The 23,610-nt window shown below is 37.8% G+C and overlaps 1 protein-coding gene across 9 annotated transcripts in view; it reads right to left on the bottom strand.

Moving 5' to 3' along the window:
- LOC126869231 (nucleolysin TIAR-like) overlaps positions 1-23,610 on the bottom strand; it is a 585,963-nt gene that overhangs the window by 184,524 nt on the left and 377,829 nt on the right. The gene's annotated exons all lie outside the window — the stretch shown is intronic.

The raw sequence follows: 23,610 nt of genomic DNA, 5'->3' as shown, positions 1-23,610 counted from the left end.
ACGTTGTGCTCATCTCCGAACGCGTAACAGCCCATACGTGTTGGCTTTCCGCCGGTAGCGAAGCTTAAAAATATTTGAGTTTCATTATTGCATTGTTTTCGGATTAGTAAACAACGAATTCGTTTTTCTCGATAGCTAACGGAAAAACCGGATCATTTTTGGGGTCAACTCAGAAGGAAGCCTGGAGGAAAGAGGACAACAGGTTTTCTGTCGTTGAATCACATTTCGGAAATAATGAAATGTAACCAACGAGACGTGGCTCGTTCGTGCAACTTTGAAAGACCGTCGGCTGCTGTTTTCCGCCGTTTGGTTTTTGTAGTAACCAGAAAATATGGTGTTATTTGTCGGAAGTCATTGCTTCAGTGAAAATTTACCGCGAATCTGTGTGACCGCGACTTCTACACCGACGATGTAATAAACGGGTTGAAATGTAGTGAGTCAAATTACACAAACGAGAATTTATGAAATGGCCACGCGAGTACGACTGGTGCGTCCAATGCGTCGCCTGATGGTCTCTACAGCACTGCCGCCTCCCTCCATGCTAACCCCTTTCACCTTCGAACAAATGGCGCAAAATTAAGTTTTATTTTTTCCCCGTATTTCCTAACCGCTGTTAAAATAGCTCGTGTCTCCTAAATAATTAGATACGTAAAAGCAGCTGGGTGAAATAATTTGATTTTCCTCCAAAAAAAAAAAAAAGAAAAAAAAAACGGATAACGTTGGTTGAACATGGACTTTTGTTATCTTTCTTCTACTGTTCGAAATAAATTTATATATTACAATGTAAAATCTCTTGAAAAATAAACAGAATGATTTAGCAGTTTTCTCCAACAAATAATTTGTTTCGTTAGTTTAAAAAAAAGCAATATTCTAAAACAAATGTGTCTAGATATTTCCTTACTTACTAAATCCGATTGAAAATACTGTGCTATGGTTCATAGAATCGAAAACTTCAGTATGCCATGGAAGAACAAAATATAAAGCACAGAAAATGAAAGTACTTCGATTAAAACACAAATAAATTGTTCGAGTTATTCAATATATCGTGTTATTTAATAGAAATTAAACAGATATTTTTAACTGGCAGTTATTTCAAATTATCGCAATAAATTCTTCAATTCCAATTATCTTTAAAACCATCTAGCAACAAAAGATCGAAAATATTCGATTACCTGCGCTAGCTTTAAAATCGTTTGGGAATTCTTTGGGTGATAGGCCAGCAGCATTCGTCGCGTGAAACACAAAATAGTTTCGTCGCTTTGTTCGCTACTGTCGCCGCGCAATTTTCGTAGCATTCGCGGAGAACGACGTATTTCGCTGAAAGTCATTATGTCAGGAAAAATTTCACGAATCTGCGCGAGCGGTGCTTCTGAACCAACGATGTAATAAAGGGGATGAAATGCACTGAGTCAAATTACGCCAACGAGAATTTATGAAACGGGCACACGGGCACGTCCGGTGCGTCGAATGCGTCCACCGATGTCCTATACGAACAGCCGTGTTCGTGTTACCCATTGACGCCAGAACTGAAGCTGGTTTTTATTCGGCCGTACTCCTGTCACCCTTCCGCGATTCAACTTTCCTTTGTTGTCATAATCAACGTCCACGCGGTCGTGGTTATGGTTTACTATCGACAGTCTTGATGTTGCTGACGCAACGCTAACGACACTTTCGAATGTGCTTTGCAACAGAATTTGAACTGGTGCTACGAAAAATTTAACGAGTTTCTGAACAGTTTATAAAACTTGTACAGATGCGATTTGAATATTTATTTCAAGTTTAGAAACCAAGTTTGTTTATAAGTGTTAGGGTAACTATAAAAAGTTATACAAATCTGAATAAAGATTAAGAAATTATTTATTATTATAATTAGAACTCTTATGCAATAAAGAATTTGTATAATCAACAGCACGATAACTTCATCGATAAAGTGTAATTAAATAAAATTTCTACGTTATTTGCAGACACCGTCTGTCCTTTAGATAAATGTTTCAACTGATGCTAACATTCGTTTAAATCAGATTCAGATTTTCACCAGAGTCTTCTATTTAATATGCCGTCAAGTTCTTTACGAGAAACGTGTTCGACTATGCTTCGTGAGATTCCAGTAATATATTTATATAAAATATATTTTGGATCCGATATACAGAATATATAACGAATAACAGAAATAAAATTCTTTGTTATAATCACAAGTTGTTTTATGTGCATTCAGTGAAACATTAGGTTATGTCAAAAGTTTCTTTCGTTTCATAATTTTTTTCACAACAAAATATACAATTCTATAAAACATAATATTTGAAATATTAAATATCAATCAATATTTCCTGAATGGATAGATATACAAATTTTTAACAATTACCAACCAACGAATGAGAAACGTAGCTTCGAAGTTACATTGAATGAAAAATACAGAATGTTTTAGTAGTTATGAAGTTCAGCAGTGTAAAATTTGTTAATATTATAGAATTGAGTTTCACTATAACGCGTAGAAAGTTGGATATAAATTTTATAGTTAGCTTGAAAGCTTGGTTAAATTGAAGCTCAACTATGAAACCAGTTAATGTGAACATTATTTCTGAGTTTCATGATTTCTGTATTATTGCTATTGTTTCTATAGACTACCTACATATGTGAACTGCTATTTTTGTAACAAATACTCTACGATCGAGGCTTACAACCTAAGCTTGCAGACAATGAAGGATCTTAAGTGGAAGTTCCCTTTTTCCAAATGAAAATTTGATTCAACTTTGTTTCAGAAACTATTTTCTAATTTTCATCAGGATCGTCTTAAACCAAAGATCTCACTGTGCTGACAAAGAAAGCGTAAAAAAGGAAAGATCGAGTGAAGTTCAAGGTTGTCCACCGCAATCGTTTCTTTCTGTCCCTCAATTAGACGTAGCGTATCCTGTTCATCGGTCGACTTCGCGACGAACTTTGACAACCGTCCGGAAGTTTCCGCGACTTTGTTCATTCGTTTGGTCCTTCTCTTAAACCATCATACCTATTAGTTCCCAAGTTCTTAAGGTTCCATCGAAACTGTCTTTTCTAAGCTCGATAAGCTCTTTTCTTTGTCGAACAATAAAGAAATTTCAACAGAATTTTTGACAAACGCGCCACAATGCGATACGAAGTGTAACAAAACGATAGTGGCAATAATTTTTGAATCGTTTGAAAGCTGAATTCTTTTGTGAAACCAAACACAGCTGAATGTACACGCGAATACCACATACATGAAAAATAATTTCCTTAAAAGAAACGGAAATGTTAATACGTACGAACCGTAAAAGCATCGCGAAGCTAGCAAACGTGATGAAAAAAAATGAAAGCAAATACTGTCTGCATATGTTGAGCGACTGGAGTAGATCCACCTTCAAGTTTTTAATTTAACTTTCTGCTACTAATGAACGAATTTTAGAAACTTTAACGCAAACATCAATTTAATTTGTATCGTAGATTAATTGGCGTTTCTAACTAACGCGTTTTAACATACTCGTATCTAGAAGTCATAAAACGTTACATGCTTTCCTTTGCTTCCGTGAACGCCATAGCGATCGCACGATTTGAAGCTCTTCAAGATTTCAACTACTTCATTCGCCGCGATATGCAAAGATTATTACAAAAAATTGAAGCTTGGGTATCGATCTAATTACTTGACAAGCTTATCGATTTATTTCTGTACGATACTCTGTTGCGATCGAATCTTTTGCCTCACTTTTGGCTCTGTCTGAACCGCGAAACGGATTCTTAACGTTCTAAGAAACTCTTTCACGTAAAATTGAAGCGATAAAACATTTAAGCAATTGAAACTTTCCTCGTGTAATATAATATACGAATACCTAGGAATCTTCTCCCTCATAATACATAATAATAATGGAAACACGATTCCTCATAGAAAAATAAACCTTACAGTCTTTCATTAATTTTGAAAGAAAGATCTATCGATGGTTGAATCTGTTTCGAAAAGGATTCCAATTACCAAGTTATAAATCTGAACGATAACTCGGTTTCATGAGAGCCTTGAACGCGGCCTTATGGCTATTTGAAATCGCGCGAATCGATAAGCGAACGTATCCAGGAAAAAGAATCAATAGGGTCGTAACGATCCCGACACTTTCTCCCGTTGCTTTCGACCACTCGAACGAATCGAATTCAGTTATTCCTGGCAGGTCTCACGTAAAATTGGGTAGTCTGAGGAATATTGCTGGAAAGACTTGCCATAGTAGTACGCCGAGTAAGAAGGAGCACGGTGGAACGGAGACATGGCTCTAGAGATTGACTAGAGGGGAATCAGTGGAAAGGAGAAAGAAGAGTAAGGATCTGAGCGAATGGGGATAGGTTAGGGGAATATTAAAGGTCGAGAGTTGGAACACTGGGTAAGGGAACATGTGACTGAGAGAGGCTTCTATTCGCGTTCATTTAGTATTCCGTGGAAGATCTACTCCTCCCTATCTATTACTCTCAACTTCACTCGACCCACGCGCGCGTTTTGTCTTCGTTTCACCGATTTATGGATCGAGAACCGGGTTTGTTACGAGGTTAGCCATGTTCGAATTATCAAGCCACTAAGCCGTTTAGCCGGCCGCCTGTCAAGTCTCGCCAGTTTGCGCTCGTTGGAACCTCTTTACCGGCCCACAGTATTTTCAAATAGCATCCGAAGAAAAAGAGGGTGCGAGAACGAAGGAAAAGTAACAAACTGGAAGAAAAGGAGAGAAATAGAGTAGCTTCATTCTCCTACTCTTTTTCCTACTTCCCATAATATCTCCTTTGAGCTCGTGATGAAAAACTAAAGAGGCTAAAAAGCAACCATACCGCTCGCGCGCTTTCCCTTTGACCAGGACGAAGTAGACTGACGTATACTTAGAAAAACTGCGAGGACCGACGAAAACCGATCTTTCGTATCCTGGCTAAGCGAAACGCGCTCCTTGAATTTCTCTTCGGTATCCTTCGGTAACCGGTCGCCTCGATAATTCGCTGCGCGACTGAATTATTGATTAAAATGATTTGGTGGTTAGTGGACCGTGTTTTCGAGTTACAAGATTATATATCGGCTACGTGGAAGGAATTCATTCCATTACGAAGACAAAGGATTTGTAATGAAATTATAAGCGGATCGGATATGCGAAACTTAACGTTGTTGAGCCTTTAGCTGGCAGCGTTGTTAATTTCAATTTGTACGGTGTTAACGTTAATGAGTTGTAAAACATGGCACCGTGATGGGATCGATAAAGGCTGGTGACAGTGTGTTTTCGAACGTGTCGTTTGTCTTTCTATCGTGACGTTAAATAGAATTGATAATCGATTCAACGGATTGAAGCAATTTTTCAATTACACAACGCAATATTTGAAACAGGTATCTTTAGGAATTTATGTCACTTGCGTTACAAGTATGAATAATTTATACACGGCAATAAAATATTGGCAATCGCCGAATGTCAGTCATTTAAACGAAGCTTTCCGATATTTTATTCCACAAGATATTCCCTTGAAAAGAACGTTCAAGTCGTCACGTTGAATTATCTAATAGCGATAACAGATTGGTAGCGTCGATCTACGATCCTTTTATTTACGACTTAATAAGTTAATAACTTGTTAAGCTGCAATATTGTATACGCAAAATCGAGTATGAAAGGATTAAGCGCAACAAAATACTATTAAACGATAAAGTAAAATGTAATAAAAACTAAAATAATTTTACTCCAAATATCGTCAGTGATACATTTGTTAGTTATTAGCGAGATGAAACTAGGTTAAATCTAATTTCGTTCATTACGAGTCACAACGAGAAATTGTTGGAAAAAATGAATTGTGACGCGTGACATTATTCTTCGTGAGATAATAGACGGTCTTTAATCAAGCGGAACACGGTATAACGGAGAGTTTCTAAGCTGCGACCGTTTGCTGTTCGTAACTTATAATTGGTACAAGTTGAGGTAGATCGAGTCCTTTATTCGACCAATACCTTTTAAACATCCTTGAACGGATAATAGAAAGTTGTTTGTTTAACGTATTAAATTTCATTAATTAATTATAATTATATTATATATATATAATTATATAAAATAAATTTTTATTTTTCATCACCTTTGCGGTTACAATGACTTGAGAAAGGAATATACAAGTAGCTCTTTTCGAAGTCCAACGAGACGATGAAATTTCATTTGCTACTGTTGAAGTGCTTTCATGTAAATATTTCCATTGAAATGGAACACATGCTCCCTGCAAGTCATTCTTTCTTCCAGTTGTGAAACACGTAATACGCTTCAACGATGCAAACAGAATTTTGCTTTTGTAATCTGGCGAAAGTCTGTTAAACGTCTCGTTAAAAATCACGGTCGCCGTGAGATCGGAACGATGAAAACCGAGAAACTTTGTGCTAAATGATTCACTGATTTTATGAGGTCCCGTGGAACATGCATAATTTCAAACACACTGCCTCTGTCAAATTACAAATTAACATGTCAGGATTACAGACATACTGACAGAATTATTATATATATTAATGATATTTGTGCAACGCGAAAACAATACAGGTGTACTGTTTACCATTGATCAAACGACGCGGTCGTTGTTTCCCATTCAAATTTGCATATTAATTAATGAAAACTCTTTGAACTTCTGACTGCCGGTGCAACAAAGAAAAGTGTAATCAAGTGAAATATCGATTTCACTTGGATTACACGTTTTCGACTGTAAATATATGTACGCGAAAGTTTATCACGCTACTACCATCGAAAATCAAGATCTCTCGTTCTAGCTTTTACTTGGACTGCTAAAATAAGAGGATCCACTGAATAAAACGTACGATCGACGATGTATTTAACAGTAGCAGTTTCCATCTTTCTTTGTCGACACATTTGTCACTGCTAATTAACATAACTTTATTGCAGTGCCACTTTTATAACGTAAAATAGATTGTCATTATCCATATAATTATTTCTTTAATTCGTTTTTCGGTATAATTATATACTTACACATGAATTTCGTTATTTCTTATTAATTTTTATTATATAATATATGTTTAATAAAACTGAGACTATTAACGAATTATTGGAATACTGAACTTAATTAATATTTGTCACGCCAATATCGCAGACGTTGAAAACCTCGTAAGAGCGTAAAAATTCAATTGGCATCAGGCAGAATTAACGAGTTAACCTTTCTTAAGTAGACTTTTTCCTTCTGCCTCTTCCCCTGTTCTTCTTCGCAACACTTAGATGCTAATTAATATTCTACGTCCATTATGACGGGCTACTTTGAATCACAATTACGTGTCTTTCGTCGAATACTGCTTGAAGTATGTTTATTTAATCATTATGGTAAACTGGAATCATTTCGCGTGAAATAGTTACTCTTTCTTGGTATGCTCATTATGTTTGTTTTCAGTTTTATAAAACAGAACTATGTAAAATCTCATAAATCCAAATAGATAATTCTGTACTTTCTATCGCACGTATCCCAACACTTAGTAGGTTTTTATACGTAATTTTATAATAACGAAGGGTCATTATGCGTAATTACGTATGTTCATATTCACACAAATACAATGCAAACAAAAAATCCTTTCCTTAATATTCTATAAAACTATTTACAAATATAGTTGTATAGCCAGATGGGAAACCGTATAATAACTAAATCGCAACTAATTTTTCAGTAAAGTTCAATATCGTATGGTATGACACTGTCATCATTAATTAAAATTTTGAATAATCTTAAGCCAACAACTAATTTCTAATTTTCAATTTTAAGCTACGGTATATCAAAGCGAACAAAATATTTCGCGCGAATGAGAGCAACAAGATTTCAAAAAGAGAAACAGAGAGTGAGAGACACTGTACAATCAGATTTTCCTTGTAGACGGCTGAAAAACATTACGAAGGGTGATTCAGTACGAGCGTAAACACAAACGAAAACGAACAGCCGAGTGAAAACTGCCGTTAATTTTCGGAACAACACCGAAAAATCATTGTCGGGTAACGTGCGCATGGGAACCGCCGGTACACGTACCGAAAGAACAAAACGGTCTCGCGCGGCTGAAGAGCGCGAATGAGTGCAGGTTAAAATCAGATAGACGCTGCCGATCGATGAAAATCAACCTTTATTTTGGTCGATCGAGTTTCAAACCGGCGCGTTGTATGCACGCGTGTATCGTACGCGAACCCGTGAAACCGCTGACCAGGACTAGCGACGCTTTGTCATCGAGATTTCGGTCAATTTGCGGATTATCCTCGATCGCGGATTTTAATAGCGATAGGAAGCGCGGCCCACGGATAGACGTGGTGCACGTGCAAACAGACGTGCGTGCGAATTTACACTCTGCACACATTGGAAGGGAAGGTAGCCGCGTAGACGCGAATACATACGAATGTCCGCGGCTACTTCCACACCTGAGGGATCTATACGTGCCCACGGGGATTCCCGCTCCAACAAATTTCGTTGGAATTGGAATAAAAGTAATTAGAGACATTCGTGTCGTCCTGTAATTAGCTTGTGTGTGCACTTTCCAGCACGCTACCTCCCCGACGACTAATGCGATTCTTGTGACAGTGTCGTCCAATTTCATGCCGCAGTATCGCAGCCGGTTATTCCAAGAGACACGAAAGCCGTTTATCTATCTCGGCAAATAAAAGGAGCAAAGTGGTGGATTATAGGCAGGGAAACGAATTGGTATAGTTACGATCGCGAATATGATCCTCCTCCGTCGTTGGCTTTCCGTTTTTAGTTCCTTCTATAGTCCTCTCTGCCGATTAATATAGCCGTTAACCGCTGGAATAAATGTAACGGCAAATGAAAATCACTGGTTTGTCGATCGAATAGAAAAACTTGGAAGCTTGTACAGATCCGTTGATAATTTTTATGTAACGAATTGTTTTTCTTTTTTTTTTAATTTTTAAGAAATTAGTGGAAGATGGAGTCGGGTTTTCTCCCGAAGGAGCATATAGAATGAAAGCGATTGAATTAGATTTCAAGCGACGAATGTGATGATTTTTGCTCTCGTGTTACATTGAGTAATCTTATTTTTGTCGCTTTGCACTGAGATTTATATCTGAGAATATTAATTTCCATATGTTTAATTATTGTTTTATTTCATGTAGAAACTGTGATAAAAGAACATTTAAGAAATATTTCTCCATCTCTCTAAAGATGACATGATACAAATTTCTACAAAAGTTTAAAGAAATAAATAGTATTATACGGGAAAACGTGATATATTTACGGTTCTACGATCTCGACGTAATTAATATATCACTGAGGTAGTTTTAAGTAGTTGATTTGTTGAATGATCGGGCTTTAAGTATTCGCATTCAGCAAAATGCGAAATACGTTCAACCTATATTGAAACGCAATTGAGATGAGACCAAACTATTCTCGCAAACGGAAATGCATGCTTACATCCTGCAGTTTCACTCAACAAGACCATTACTCCACCTTACTATTATTCTCTGACCTACTTACGCTGCATCCATTGTCAGTAAAACCTGTTTAACTATCTTTATCCACGCTGCTGATCTCTATTTCTTTTTGTCATAGCCTAGACTTAAAGCTGCTGCATAACGAAGGAACTTCTCCCTCCCTCTTCTCTATTCCTCTCGTCTCTTCTTTCTTACTTTTTTACCAGCCACATATCAAATACATGTCTCGAGTTGAAATTCATGACACGAATTATACGTAAGACAGCATCAAGTAAGACTAAACGTTTATGATTCACAAAGAAGTTATTTACATGTATACACATATACACTAATTATAAATAGATTAAGATAAATTGGAAATTACAAAGTCCTGTTACAGTCGTTGAATTTCTACGTCTGAACCAGATTCTCGTTTTAACCAACAAGAAGAAATGTAATATTTCAACAAAATCTCTATATCAGTAGCAATTATTTTCTTTTTTTCGTCAACTTGTAAAGTTATTTAATGGAATAAGATTGGGTTAACTTTGATATTAGGATTTTTCCTATTTACATACTGATCATTATACTTATGTATCGAAAAGGGAAATTAAAGGATCGAAAATACAGCAGAAAATATCGCTTCGATATTTTTAGTTATCATAAACAACGAATCCATGCCCTTTCTCTCATGATGTGACGATATTTTCCGTCGTATTGTTCAAATTGACCAGCTTAATTTAAAAGAGAGAAAATCCATTTCCAGTCGGATTTAACAATAAGTCAAAAATGACACGTGTAAAATTGAGAAGAATAACGGTTGAAATGACAGTGAATTCAACTCGATCGGGCGCGCGTCACTGGTAATTCAAATATCATCAAAGCTCGTATCCAAACTCGTATCTCATTTCTGACTTTAATTTAAAGTCTAATACATCCAGCGGCAACGGCGAAAAAGATAATATTACGGTTACACGAGGGTTTCCAGCTGAACTTAAATATTTCCCCAATACCTCGTGTCCCAATAGTATGCAATTTTGACGTAACCGGTTGGCCTGATTTACCGTGTCCCTCGTAATTTCCACGAAAGCTCTTTAATTTTCGCAAAGGCTTAACGTGTTTCGGGAAACTACGCGAAACGTTTCCCCGCTGGTGGCATTGATTCATGGTTGCGCCTTACCATTGTTTTGCCGTCGTTTATAAATCACTATTAGTTTATAAATAGAAACCGGGACTAATAAATTTGCCTCTGCGAACAGCAAGCATCATGGTGCGAACACCATGGCAATTTAAGATCCTTCCATTTCACCAGGGACCACTTGCACAATTGAACTAATATTATTAGCGAAATTTTAGAACTAATATTATTAGCGGAACAAGCCTCAAGTTACATGCTACCGGTGCCAATAAATTCTCTCGCGTAACTGTAACAAGTTTGACAATAAAACAAGTAATGTGAACGGTGGATTCTACAAATTACATTTGACAAAATATAAACAGTCTGATGTAACTCAATCTGATGTAACTAAAACCGTAAAATCGCGGATTTATAGTATTTTCAAATTATAAGATCGTAAAAATTTGCTCAACAAGAATCTAGAACTCACGATTTGCCACTTGTAGGTGGGAAAGTTCATGACAGAAGTCACCCTTGTTAAATTTTTCATAATTTTTCATTATGCCATTATATTTACAATTTCGTGTACGTATAATACGTACATCGTAACACTAATTGCATTTTGTATTTTATATTTTTTCGTTTCTTTATACGAATAAATCGTGTTATATTTTAATAATACGCGTGTTAATGCGTCAAAAAAGTTCGTAGAGTTAGAATTTTTTCTATAGTAGTTTATATTTAAGGGGTGTGTACTTTCGTATGCGACCGAATGTATGCATTTCATTTCAGAAATTATTTTAGTTTCACTGTGTACGCCAAGTTGCGATGTTTAAAAGCGATGTTCGAGCGCGATTATAAATTTACACTGTTTATGTGCAAAGAGCGAGGATCGCTTATTTCGATTTGTTCATTCTACCTCAATCTAAATAAATACCATTTGTCCTCCTCTTTTCGGCGTTTAATGTCGCGGTTAAAAGCGAACACTCTGTGTGTTTAAGCATAAATTAATAATGACAAAGCTAATGGCCGGCAGCAGAATTTTACCCGCGAATAATTGATAATTTTGTACCGCGTTTATCTCTTTATGTGACTGTACGGCTTCTTTTTCCCGATATTATGCGCGATATAATTATATCTCAACCCGCGGGTATTTTAAATCCCTTTGAATTTTAATCGTTGCTTTGCCGACAAGCAAGTTTCTACGACATTTAATACCATAAGCTTCCCCTGGCAATGGAAACAAATTTTGTTTGCGAATCGCCACGCTAATTATTCAGCAAATTGTGAATTTTTACTATTACGTAACATAAATGTTCTACCGTTGAAAATACGAATATTAAAACTCGCTAGTTTCAGAAAATGAATATTTCAATGTACTTGGTATTTTAAGATCAATGCAATACTAGCATTCTACGTTCTAAAAATACAGTGGCTCTACAAAAGTATTTCAATACGTATGGACATCTTTTATGAACAGGTATATATATTACGTACGTTATACAAAACATTTTTGTCGCAGACATCGCGTAACTCGCACCTGATTAATAGCGCTACTGTTGCAAAATATATTATATAACACCTACGATAGAGTCATGAAAGTTATCCATGGCATCAAGTCACAGTTCAAATACTTTCGTGAATCACTGTACCAGTTGTACCTTCTAGAGTAGCTTTAAAAATACGGCAAATACACTTTCACAAAGTACAAAACTGCTGTCAGAGTGATCGATAAATTTCTTAAAATCAATTAACGCTCGAAACTATATTTTGCCAAATACCTAGGATATTTATTTCAGCCAACGAAATAACTCGCGAATATTAGTAAAATTACTGTGACGTTAGATTCAGCGTATGATAACGGTGCGCCAATAATTCACACATAATCCAAAACTGCCTTTCTATGCTTTCAGTAAAGCTGTCCCTGTTCCTATCCGTTGAAATGTTAAATACAATGAACCGCAGGCGGCAACGCATTCCTCCGGTCTAGATCTAGATCAGGCCCGATGAGATAAACTCGAAATTACGTTCAGTCCGATATCACAAATTCAACACCGCCATCAACGTTAATAACTCTGAAATGATACCCAGCGAACCTCTAATTCGGCCGTCTTCGATTCAAAAGCATAAAAGGGAAGCCGAACGTACGAGAGGACGTTTGACGTTAATTGCACAGCTCCGATGGACGAAGAAGAGGCTCCTCCTTTCTAGGTATCATCGACAAAGACGGGTTAATCCGTTCCGCGCTATCGGCCGAGCCGCTCGCGCGACGAATGACAATGGAGGTAGACAACAATGGTGGAAGAAAGAGAACATGGTTTGAAAGACGAGAGGAGAAGAACAAGACCAAAAGAAAGGGAGAAAGTAGTGGAGCCAGGGTGATGGCACGAGGAGAGAGAGAAAGAGAGGCAAAACAGAGGGGGAAGGGTGATAAGCGGGGTGAGATGGAGGGAAAGGGCAGAATCCAGCGAAGAAAAATCGTCGCTAGGTCATTCGTGTAACCCGCAGAACAAGCCGTTGTTACGCCATCGGGATTCAACGAGAGGATTGGGAGTTCGATGCCCTGCTGCCGAGACCAATGTACCTTCGGAAACTTTACGAAAGGGCAGCATAGATACCGGGTGGCAAGGGTGACATAGCAAAGGACATGCCAGCAGCCCATGGATAATAGTCGACGTGTCTTCTCCGGGAAATTAGAGAGACCGTGCGAAGGGAGAAGAGAAGAACGTCGAGGAGCACGGCGTTCAACATCGAGAGAGGATTAAATGACAAAATATCACTCAGAGAGGTGCACTGAGCGCGGAGCTTGGAAGCTCCGGCATTTGAGAGAGAACGATGGCTGCTACGTGACCAAAATATTCTCCTGTGGGTTGCGCAAGAAGCGAGACGAAGAAGGATAGAACGAACGGCGAAGGGTCACGGAGAAAGACAGAGACGGAGGTAGGAGAGCACCTGCACTCTTCACCGACCCTGAAATATATAGGGAAAATACCACTGTCTAACCTAACGAGAAGAGGACCTTGACCACCGATATGCAGTCACAGGTAGGAACGTGAATTACTATACTTTGGAATACTTATATCGAATCTCTGGCAAAGCGTTTGAGAAACTTCGATGACTTGCCGCTGGTACTTGTGCCGCATTTTGTTACGTATTGAGTACATATTAAGTGATGTAATTAAGGAGCATGCTCAGCAAAGCATAATAATGAATAGGCCTCGATATTAAATTTCCACGGTGAAACGTGGCCTTGAATGGTAGTCGACCTGATGTAAAATCTCTGTTTACATCGCTTTTGGTTTTATTAATACGTCAACTAATGAACGAATTTTGTATGCCTTGTTTATAGACGGAGTTTATTAAATAATAAAGTATGCGTTTCGTAATAAATGCACTAATTTTCACTGTTAGCATAGCAGAAGTATTAAAATTTTACGGATATGACTGTTTGTTTAATTTTGAAGTTTCAATTAATTCTAACACAACCGGTTACAGATAAAATTTTTACTGTTTTAAATTTATGAAATGGAAAATAACAATATTTTTGTGTACATTTTGGATAGTATATCAGTACAAATAACAAACACAACGGCGAATCAGGCAATTCGTCAAATACAGCGCTAAAATATCAAAATTGTACTTTAATCCTACGTGTCACAGTTATTGTATTTTCGACCAATCGCGGGGAGACGCAATCGCGAACAGAGACGTCAACGGGAGTCGTAAATTCCCGTTACGATTATAGTAATCGACACCACGAGTTGATCGATCCTCTGATTTCGGTTAAGACAACAGGGGTGATTCAGTTAATATAATACTATGATTCACAGAATTATAAATTATATATTTCCAACACTTAAGTTACACTGTTGAGTAGGTATAAATCGTAGATAACAACTTGTCGCACGAAGATAAGATAGATATACAAACACTAGAGCAAGGCTCTTATAATTGAATTTAATATGTTAGTGGACGTAGCACTAGAGGATGCTGAATAGAGGAAATGAATGTTCGATATTCCCGAGAACCGACTTAAATAGTTGATGTGAATTATACTCCTCTAGCGTTGTGCTTAGATTTAGACGTTAGGCGTTAGATTTTTGTACTTAGTTGTTGACTTTTCTAGCGGTGTAGAAGAAGTGAAGTACAGTGACGATGCTGTGTCGGAGGAAAGCTAGCGATGGGTGTGTCTAGTGCACGGGACCATCGGATTTGTTCGTGACATTTTTGGTCAGGAAAGTGAGAGCAGTATACATTGCTCCTGATTGGATAAACGAAGGTTGGTGGACTAGGAAGGGTCTTAGCCGACCTCGATAGAAAGTTGCTAGTAGGAAGCATCGTACGTGAGAAAAACTAACTTTCCCTTGTCAAGCTGTAGTAGACAATAGTCTTTAGAAAATAATTTGGAAAAACGATATTTGTTGGGTCTGAAGGACCTTAGCTAGCAAATTACTGAGATTTATGATGGGTCCTTAAGACTATTGAGGATACGCAGCAAGGATGAGCGGACATCTGGTTCTCGTCTGGCCCGCGGTATATGGCCTGGTCTAGGTAGAGGGTCGCCCGACGTAACAGTTATCAATATTCAATTTTTGCAAGAAAATTTGAAACTAGCCATTTTTTTTGCACGATACCACAAATGCCGTAAAATCAAGCTGGGAAGTCTTGAAAATAAAGAAATAATCTCGTTAGAATATATCGAAGAAACCACAAATTCATAAATTGAATTTTTTCCTGTGATAAATGTATACAAACTCTTGACAATTATCATGAAAACTAGTAATTCGTAGTTCATACCGACGCTAAAAAGAGTTTCTTTCATACGTTTTTCATTTTCTTATATTGAACATAACTTATTCAGTGACTCATCTTTGTACACAGAGTTTATCTTACCTTAGAAATATGAAAGGGAACAAAAGTTACTGATAAGCACGAACGCAGTTCGTTTGTTGGCATTGTACGTTAAATATTTTCCCTCATTGGCGCGACTTTTCGCAAGGTTTCGCGCAGCAATCGGGAGCATTCGCGAAAAGTACTCAAAACGAGACACTTGTTAACATCTGGCAGTAAACTTGTTATCTTTCAACCGTTCTTATCGCGCAGCCGGAGTTTTATACTTCTCACTCTTTTCTCTCTCTCGCTCTTCTATACATTTTACAACGTTCCATTAACGGCATAGTCGCGTTAAAGTGCAGCGTTCTTCCATTTTTTTCTTTCTCGTCTCTTCTTCGCTCGGTCCGCCCTGTACTGTCCTTGTTTCTCTCGTTTCCGTTTCGCGGTTCTCAAGAGAAATCTCATTTCCCCGTCTAGCGACGTAACCGACCCGCATTTTCACCTTTAACGAGCACCGCGAAGAATAACGTAACGCGCTAAATTAACAATTAAGACGTAAACGGCTGGTAATTAAGCGACAGCGCTGGATCCGGCAAGAACGGCTAAGCCGAGGAAACGAATCTGCAAGATGCAGTGGACCATAAGACGCCCAACCAAGGTAAAGAAGAGATCAACGCTACGCCAGACGGGGATGGTGTGGGGCAGGGAAACGGGAGCGGAACGAACGTAAAAAAAATGATGGAAGGGCGACGTGGATGCAAGATCGAGGGCGGAACGAAACAAAAAAGCCGGATGTTCCTGACGGTAGTCGGATAATGTAAAAAGGTTCCGTTTAATCCATGTGAGTACATTGCTAAGCTGTCTGCTGGAAATTCGGTATTTCTATCCGCGCGTGTCCTCCGGGAATACGTCTAGTCACGAAGAAAGTTGCAACAGAAATGAAATTAACTTCTTACGAGTACGACGCGTTGTTCTTACCAACGACGTTTTCCTTTTTTCCGCTCGCTTTTTCTTCTTCTTTTAATTTTATCTTGGAATATAGCGAAAGTAATATGAAAAGCAGTTTCTGAATAGAAGTGTCTTGTCAGACGGGACAGAAGCTGGGAATTTCGTGGGACGACTAATCATTTTCGAAAGCGCGGAATTTAAGCTTTCAAAGTTAAATGAGGGTGGAAACAAAGTGGACGTTTCGTTGGTTAAATCTTATTTAAACTCGAGGAAATTAAATTTATTCGGCGGCGAAATAAACTGAAACTTATTCCAAGTATCCCGGCCCTAACATTAATGACTTATCAGTCAGGCGTTCGATTACGCGATCCAACTCCAAACTTCATTCTCCTTTGTAACGTTCTCTTTTGACAAAATTAATAGCAAACACCGTCACGCCGACATTCGACGGAGAAACAACTCCATTTTATTGACAAAGATCGCGGAGAAAACAACGAGACGAAGTCTGTAATTCAAAGCACATCTAATTATAACCCTTCTTAACACGCGCAATGCTACTCAACGCGACGTTAATACCGCTTGCTCGAAAAAATCCAGTTAATCACACTTCCTCGAGAGATTTCGTCGGAAGCCTATTTCTCGAGCGGGCTTATTTAATTTACAGGCGTTTAACGCACGACATCGCTGGTTGGCTGGCGGAACGGTCGTCCCGCATAAGCAACGGCAAGCGCTTCCGCGCAAACAGCCACGGAACAGTCGAATTAACAGGTATAATAATAGTTACATAAAACGGTGGCGGTGCGAGCAGCGAACTATGAAATTCCTGTAATCGAATAGTTCGTAGGACTCTAATAACTGTACGAGTCGAATCTCTCGTACAACCCCTATTTTGCCAGCGTCAATCAATACGCGGACGTAACATTCCATTTGGCATGCTGAAACGTTCCCTTTGCTTTCGCTAGATAGAACTCGCAATGATATTGATTTTCTGACCCGATACACGATCGGTTTTTCGAATCTTCGTCTCGCAAACTGATTTCGGCTTGACCTGGTCCGAACCAGTCAGTTAGAGGGTTAATTTCACATCTCATAAAATTGCTGCTACGATCCGCCATTACGTCAAACTGAAACTCGTTCCTTGAAAAACGAGCATCGGCTTCTCGTTACTGTTGCGTCCGCGGATAGTTTCACCTTCCTCTATCGCGCACCTTCTTTTTCACATGCCAAGGAGAGAGCTTATAAGCGGGCAACGTTTGACTGGGACCCTACGATACAAACCGACCAGAAGCTTCTCCATCCATACATTCGATATATGCACCCATGCCGCCAATACATTTCAGCTCGATGCTTTCCAAACGCTGTTACCTTCCGAGATGTCGTTACATCATGAAATTTCGATACCAGTTCGAGAAATCTACTGTACGAATCGATCCAGATCGAATCGTCGATTCTACTACGTGCTACGAGATCTGTCACACGGTTCATCTCTGAAATACGAACGTTACTTTGCATTATTTTAGAGAATACGAATAACATTTTCATTACGCTTTTCTTTCGATATTGTTTTGGCTAATGGCTTTTATTTAAGTAGACAAATTTAAAAAAAAAAAGGAGCAATCCTACAATCTTACATCTGCTATATACGCACGACGGCTCGAGAAAGTATTTAAACACTTATGGAAACTTTTTCAGAATGACAAGACCATTTTCGTTAATGTCTTGTACAACTTGTTAGATGTACGCTTCGCAGCATTCTGAAAATTTATCAAATGTCGTCTACGTGTTGCGTTTAAGGCGCAATAACGAAAGAGACACATTATGCGCAATGCATGCGACGTCCAGTTTTATCTTATCGTCAGAGTAGTAAACCGATTTTTTGGAAGTGAGTGTTATATTTCTCGCGAACGGTTTGCGCGGAACTATTTTACGTAGAAGGGGACCGTCGTGGTGCGCCCGAGGGAGTAATACTGACCTGACCCCACAAATATCTGAGAGTATGAGTATAAAATTTTCGTGGCCCGGAATAGGATTGTTATTTTAAAATGTACAGTCGGGAGCACGATTAAATTGAGAGACCGGCTGGAACAAAGTGCAACACTTTACCGGTGGATATTGAAACTTCAATAATGAATACTTTGCATTTTCATGTTTTTCATTTGCGTCGAAGAAAATTGAACGATGCTCCCGATTTATAACGAAAATCGAAATCTGCAGAAAATGCTTGATAATACGGTCGCGTGAAATATCTGATACTATAGAAACTTTATATTTACACAATGATTATGTATACTGAACTTTTGGTTTCTATGTTTTGTCGAATTTTCGAGATAGAGACAATTATTGATCGTCATATATTCTAGTTAATAGTATTTGATTTCAGAAATATTTCAAATATGATTGCTACGATCAAAACTCAAAAATTATCAATGGCAATAAGCAGAGAGCCCCAGTGTTTGGACACCAAACGAAACTCTTGTATTCAGTTTCTCTTTCCAAGTTACTTCCATATAGAGGCAGGAAGTTTCTGACCACTGCTACATATTCATTAAAATTAGTCATCTGACACTATGATCTTCTCCTAATAAGCGTTAACAGTTAATCATTATTTTGATTTCACAAATTTTGAAATTCTTATTAAGAATCTCTTACGAACAGCGAAAAAAAAAGAAACGAATTAAAATCTAAATATTAAGCGTTAATATACAAATTTTTTCTTGAATATGATACAAATATGTGGGTGTTTAAATAATTTGACAACTAATAGAATCATTAGGGTACATGGGAATATCTGAATAAGAGAAAAGATGAGAATTGCTAGGTATGAAAGCGATAGATAGATCGTTGACCACGAGGTTAGCAAGGTATTGTTTCTGCAATCAAAGTAAGACGCATTACGAGCGACCTGCATGGCTCACGGACCTCTTTCCGTTTTAATTAAGATAAAGGTAATAATTCGAGCTACCGATACGAACCGGCTGGCGACAGTGGCCGGATTGTACGTAATATCAGGCTTCCGCGCAATCGGAAATTTACTGTTCATTTAAATTAAGATCTTCACACACGCCCTTTTCAAACGAAAGTATTTTCATTATTAATTCGTTATTTTCACCGGGCACGGCGGGTGTTTCGTAACTACCCTCGCATTTACGCCGGGCAGATCGACGAAAAAATCTACCGGCCATAAAGCTGCTGATTTTTATCTAAATTTGAACGTGCACGAAAGCTGGTTATACGCGTTGCTGCCAACACTCGTCTCGGACTCGAGGAATCGTTTTCTGTTTATGAGCCGGTACACGACCTGTAGAATTTTCACGTACCTACTCAAAGTGCAATTTTCGTCTCTGATTGAACTTTCAATCACGGCTTAACCGAAGGATTAAAATTTTTTACGAGTTAACAGTGAAACACCGTACGCGAATAACGAGAACACATTAATTCGCTTTACAGCTTGCCAGTGCTCGCTTCGAGTGTTCAATGTTCAAAGCTTTTTAGCTTCATTACCGAATTCCGTGATACAACCTTTCTCTTTTTGTCAAAACGATATATCCGTGTCTGGGGAATAGAGGAAGTAGCGTGCTTCGTTTTTATCACTTTGCCACAATTATCCGCCATATGAAAGTTTCTTTAGAAAACTGTCTCTTCTTTAAGAACGCTCGTAAGAAATATCATATAAGATTTTGTACGATTATGACTATATGTGTATATGATTCGATGATAAATAAGGGTGACTATCACAATACTATTGTTACTGTATTATTTCTATCTCTTTGTTAAACATAGTTCTTGTTTGACAATGTTCAGCGACAAAAACTTATCTATAATCTTGTCTAAAACGCAATAAAATTTGTCTTCAGGATAAAAACTTATATTAGCATGGTACAATATAAAAATGATTTCTCGAGTGAGGAATAAAGTCGATAACAGTGGAATAACACCAATGCGAAACGCTCCAAACGTATACTACATCATATCGTTTAAATAAATTTTGAGATGAAAGTAACAGAGATGGAAAAGTTTTAACATGTTTCAGACAGTAGATTGAAATTTTTCAGAGGTAATCGTTCTCAAAACCAACGAATGAAACAATTTACCATGTTACGCTGAAAAGTCAAATTAATCCTCCACGAATTCACGTATATGTATAGTATAGTACAAAATGGACCAAGTATCTCGGGTGAAATTTAACGTAACGCTTTTACGTTTCAAGGGTTCTTAACGCATTCTTATTCTCGTGAATACATTGTATTAATAAAGCATAAAATAATCTCTTGAAATTGTGCGATTTAAAAACTAATTGGAAACGTCTATACCATTTAGCGTAACGGAAGATCACTTTTAATTTTTAGGCATGAAAATACGAACCTGAATACAATTTTTTTTTGTCGTGTGCGTTTCTGTGAACCTCGATAAATTGAAACCGTTCAAAGATGCATTATTGGAAAACGTAAGGCGTGTATGAAGACGAAAAGTTTTTTTTTTTTTTAGAAGCGTCGGTAATTGTATAGATTAAAACCGACAGCTGTATTATGCTAGTACGGTGTGCAACTATGAAAGCTTTCATTCAGAAAATAAGTAGGTCGACAAGCGTATATCGAAAAAGTTTGTAGACATTTCATTTCCTGTCACCGACCAATAACGGTATTTGTTCCTCGTCTAGATCACCGTGAGCATTTTTTTTCAACGACTTTTCTACGCTGTAGCACGATGTTGTCTCCGTAGACACGTTCATAACATTAACAAGAAACATTAAAATATACTTGGAACACGTTTCTTACACTACTCTCTATATTTCGAAACGCGTTCAATACCATTTTCTCGCTTTGCGAGGTGAAAATAAAATCGACATATTATTACATTATTTCCCTTTGCAAAGAGAGGAAATGCGAGTTAGATTTTCAAACGATTTTGAAAAATCAGCATAGAGCTATTCTAGCACCTTGTAACGTGGAAAATGTATACAGAAATTAAATTAGAATATTTCTCTCTTTTTTCAATTCCCTACGTTGACGATGCTAAAGAATACACGATTTAACCTTTTTCTGCAAAACGAAAATAATATGTCAGTTACTAACGTGCATTATATTAGAATCTAAGATGTCAGGCTCGCGAGCTAAGCTCATTACGTAAAACTGTTTAATTACGACAGACAAACGGTAACGTTTACAAATGCTAGGGTGTGACATCTGAAAATGGACGAACATCATCTCTGGAGCATTGCGCGACTCGTCTCGACTACGGCACAGGGAGTCTAACTGGCATGCATTAAAGTAAAAAGATTGATGACACGTCCCGATATATGTACACGTTTGCGAGACGTCAATGCAAAATCTTCCGTGACTCGCTAATGTTTTGTAACGGTTCTTGTTCTGGCACAAACGTTGATAGATCGTCCCGTTGACCAATGACGAGATCGAAGTACATAGACCGTCGTCCACGAGAAGAACGATCGGTGCGCGCTCACGAGATGCAGGAACGAAGAACAAGGGAAAACGGGGAAAGGAAAGTTTCACTGCTTCGACAAATTTATTTTCTCTTCCTTTTCAAATTCGAACGGTTTTCCTGAAATTTTGTTAGAATGTCGATCGAGGTGTTGTTCCTTCGTAGGAAGCGACGAAACGACGCGTGAGAAAGTGTATTCAGAATTCTTTGTACAATTTTTATGTCTCTTGTAACCTCATTATTCCGAAGAATGAAACTTGAAGCAGTTTCGAAGTTTATGGATATATGTAAAGTATGATGAAAATAGAATCGAAAGGAAAACGTACATTTTTTTAACAGGTACCTTGTCAGATCTATCTGTCAAATACACGATTGCAATACGTGTCCGGATTTTTTTCAAACTTTACCAAGTCATGATTACTACAGTATTAATTAAATTTCGAAAAGTTTTGCATCGTGCATGTAATGTATCCATGAAAATTTTTTATAACAAGTATTCAAGTACCCCGTGAGTTTCTATATGAAATATTCACGCAAAAAATAATATATTTCTGAGAAATACAAGTAGATGTAATATACTTATAAAAAAAGTAAAAATCATAATAGAAGTTTTGTAGGAGTAAGTTTATTGATCTACTGGTAAAATTAACGAGGACTTTACTTTCTGAGAATTAAATTTCACACGCTTTTACTTACTGAGAACAGAAAACTCGAGAGTAATAAAGATTCAATTAAATGATTAGCAATTCGTTGCTTAATACTCGACGTCAAATTGATTATTTCGTAACAAGAAATTAATAGCCATATATAGATGAAGAGAAAGGTTGAAGAATTATACAAAGAGCTTATAAAGAGCTAAATTGGATCATTGATAGAATATAAATGAGATGCATTGTTATTGGAAGATGACACAAGCGTGTTTAATTCACCGCTAAGTTTCATTTATGCATGAAAATTTAGCCCGATTCAACATCTGCAAGTGGAGTTAAATATTTGATATTATTATACCAATAAAGAATCTTGAATTATCTGCGTATAATTCCAATATAAAAAGATATTGGAGATATATATGTATATTAATATCCCAACGAGGTAATTTTCCAAAACTCTGTATATATTAATTTGTATCACATTGCATATTTACTCTCTTTATCTAAATAGGAGAAGTAACAAGAAAAGAAAAAAAAACACAAATTCAATAGGTTTCAACGTGAACTGGCTGAAAAAATAAATCACAATTACCTCGACGCAACGTTGGCCCTCGATCGGTTGAGCGAGACTCGTAACAGCTTCGCTTTAAAACTCACTCCGAAACTGGACAACAACGTACATAATACACGACCACCACGATATCATCCAAAGATTCCACCATACTCTATATCGAGGCTTGTACGATCGAAACGTTCGTTGATAGATAGTTTAGTTGACCGACAACGAAGCGAAACTCGTCCGTTGTCCGTGGAGAAGAATGATCGGTGCACCGTCACGGGAGACAGTGGCAAAGAGGGAGGATAAAGAAAAAGAAGAAGGAGACGTGAAGGACGAGGCGAGGTTAACGGAAAGACGGGTAGTTGGGTACCTGCCTATTATTCACGCGCGAGATAGGTGCAACGGGTGGTGGGGGAGTTGATCTAGCTCGATCTAGAAGAGGCAGGAGTGAGGCCAGACTTAGGAAGGTAGGTTAGAGGTTCGTGGCGAATTCTTATAAATCAAAACAGACACGCTATCCCGTCTCGTAGGGTGTTTCCACCCTTTCCTGCGCCGGCACCTATGCCTTCTTACCTCTTTGCCTCGCGCGCCACTTGCCACAGAACAAAAGAGAGATGCCCATCGAGAGCAAGTAGGCGTACGAAAGAATCGAAGAAGAAAAGCCCAACTCTG

The sequence above is a fragment of the Bombus huntii genome, chromosome 9 (assembly GCF_024542735.1).
Source record: "Bombus huntii isolate Logan2020A chromosome 9, iyBomHunt1.1, whole genome shotgun sequence".
NCBI classification, from domain to species: Eukaryota; Metazoa; Arthropoda; class Insecta; order Hymenoptera; family Apidae; genus Bombus; species Bombus huntii.
Note: the sequence above shows the minus strand (reverse complement) of the source record. Positions and strands in the feature narration are given on the sequence as shown.